Source organism: Propithecus coquereli, unplaced genomic scaffold (assembly GCF_000956105.1).
Source record: "Propithecus coquereli isolate 6110/MARCELLA unplaced genomic scaffold, Pcoq_1.0 Scaffold787, whole genome shotgun sequence".
Taxonomy (NCBI): Eukaryota; Metazoa; Chordata; class Mammalia; order Primates; family Indriidae; genus Propithecus; species Propithecus coquereli.
Genome location: NW_012154029.1, coordinates 206,137 through 208,590, shown reverse-complemented (window position 1 = coordinate 208,590; position 2,454 = coordinate 206,137).

The window sequence follows — 2,454 nt, the reverse complement described above, 5'->3', positions numbered from 1 at the left end:
ACTTGTTTGTCCCATCCATTGGGTTCAGAGATTAGAGCGCCTGATTTATTTTTGAATCATTGGCATCTAGCATGGGGTTTTGTATAGAGTAGATTCTCAACCAAAATGTATTGAGTTGTTGTTTCCTAGTGGGGGAAACGTTTCCTTAAGAAAATTATGATGTTTGGAGTGTACCCCTTTACCAGTTTCCATCTTGCCCCCTGAGAGAGAGGAGACAGGGCAAGCACATCTCAGAGGAAAGCGAGGACAGTGGCTGCAGAGGAAAGATGGAGTTGAGTGCCTGGGACCAGATGGGCAGGCAGACAGACAGACTTCGGGGAGAAGATCACATGACCCGAGGGGGTGAAGGAGCGCCTGAACATCGAGCATCGCCCTCCCAGGCAGAAAGCACAAAGGAAGCCTGTGTTCTAACCATTTGCCTTTCACTCCACACATGACCTTGGAAACAGCTTCAAATCCTTCCCTGTCTCCCTTGGGCAGCACGACGCCTGCTTGCCCAAGTCCTTAGCAGGGGGCAGAAATCTCCGTGCTATCTAGAAACCAAGAAACTGAGATCTCATCCTGCTCACCTGCAGATTTAAGTTAATGTTTAAAATTAGCACAGGACTACAAGAAAAAAAATAGAGCACCTAAAAATTCAAAGCCATGGCCCCATGGTCTAAAGAACCTTCTGGGAAACACAGTTTCAGTATAACCAGGTCTACTCCCTACAAACGGGCACACCTGGCGTAACCTTGACCACCCTGGGCTGTTTTCACTTTCTGAAGCCTTGTCTTGTAGATTGGGATTAATAAACAACACATAGCTCGGCTTTTTTTTTTCTAGAAGAAATTTAGTATATGCACAGTTTATTGTGAATACTTCTGTATTTGGATGCGTTGTTACCATTTTATTTTGTGCATTCTGTTTGTCTCGATTTTCTGATTGCTAATTCTAAAAAAATTGCTGCTTTTTTTCCTCTTTCTGGTCTTCTTTTGTGTTGTTTGAGAGTATTCTCCCTCCCTCTCATTTTATTTTTGTCTCTCTATTAGTTTGGTAATTATACATCCTAATTCCTATTCAGCTTTATCAGTTCTGAGAAAGTCTCAGTCATTAATTTTTCATATATTGTCTCTCCCCATTTTCTCCATTACCTCCTTCTGGAACTCCCCTGAGATGTCCCTCAGACACGGTGCTCACCCCTGCATCCCCTGAGCTCTGTCCCAGAGACCCCACAGCTAACCACTAGTCGGCACTGCCCCCAGCACAACCGTTTTCTCTCCGTGTCCTCAGACCTTTGCGCTCCCTGTACGAGCAAGAGCACAAATGAATTTAATTTTGCAGAACGAAGCGCATTAGGACGGAGACACTGTGGCAAGCCACTGAGGGAAGGCAGACCCCCTGAGCTTGATGATACTGCCACTGCGTGAGACGACTCTCCCTCTGTGGGTAGCTTTGGGACAGAACCAGAGGGGCTTTTCAATCGTTCCCTGCTGTGGTTTGACCGTGTCCCCCAAAGCTCATGTGTGGGAACTTAATCCCCCATGTGACAGTGTTGAGAGGGGGGGCCTTTAAGAGGTGATCAGGTCATGAGGGCTCTGTCCTCAGGAATGGATTGATGTGGTTATTAAGGGAGTGGGATCCTGACAAAAGGATGAGTTTGGACTCTCCCTCTCCACCCTCCTCCTCTTCCCCACCCGTCCACCTTCCGCCATCAGATGGCACAGCTCTCACCAAATTGGGTCCCTTGCCCTCGGACTTCCCAGACTCCTCTCCCAAACTGCAAGAAGTAAGTCTCTGTTCTTTATGAATTACCTAGTCTCAGGTATGCTGTTAGAGCAGCGGCACAAAGGGACAAAGACACCCCCTCGGCAATCCTGGACCTCGTGTAGCCCATCGCTTCCGGCTGAACTCCTTCACTGCTGTCCTCGCCCGGGCCCCTGGGTCCGCTGGAACCCCAGAAAGCTCATCGCTGCAGCTCCTCCTTTATCACAACGGGACTAGTTTGTGCTCATCCTCATCTCCTACGAGCAGAAACGAGGTTGGATTTACACGTTGCCTCAAACCACAAAGTCTGCATCTGCCTTCCAGCAAGAATCTCAGTTTCTCTTGGGGTGGGGAGTCACTCACCTAAACACTTTCGAGTTCTCAAATATGCGGCCTCGCACCTCTGCCCAGGGAGCGCTGGCTCTGAGCCCAGCATGAGAATTGCATCCCTCCCCTCCCTGCTCCCAGCCCCAGGCACCCCGCCAGCCTGCTGCCATCTCACTGGGAGCTGCGAAACGCCCACCTGCCCAGGTGCGGTGCGTTCCTGCCCGCCGGCCTCGCACAGGATGGAGGGGGAGGCCCGTGGCCTCTCCCACGCGCGTTAGGACCGATGTGTGCCCCAGCCCCAGCGATAGCCCTTTGGGCCCACACATGCTTCTCCGGGGCAGCAGCAGACCCCGTGTGACCCTCAGGCCTTCTTAGGGCGCA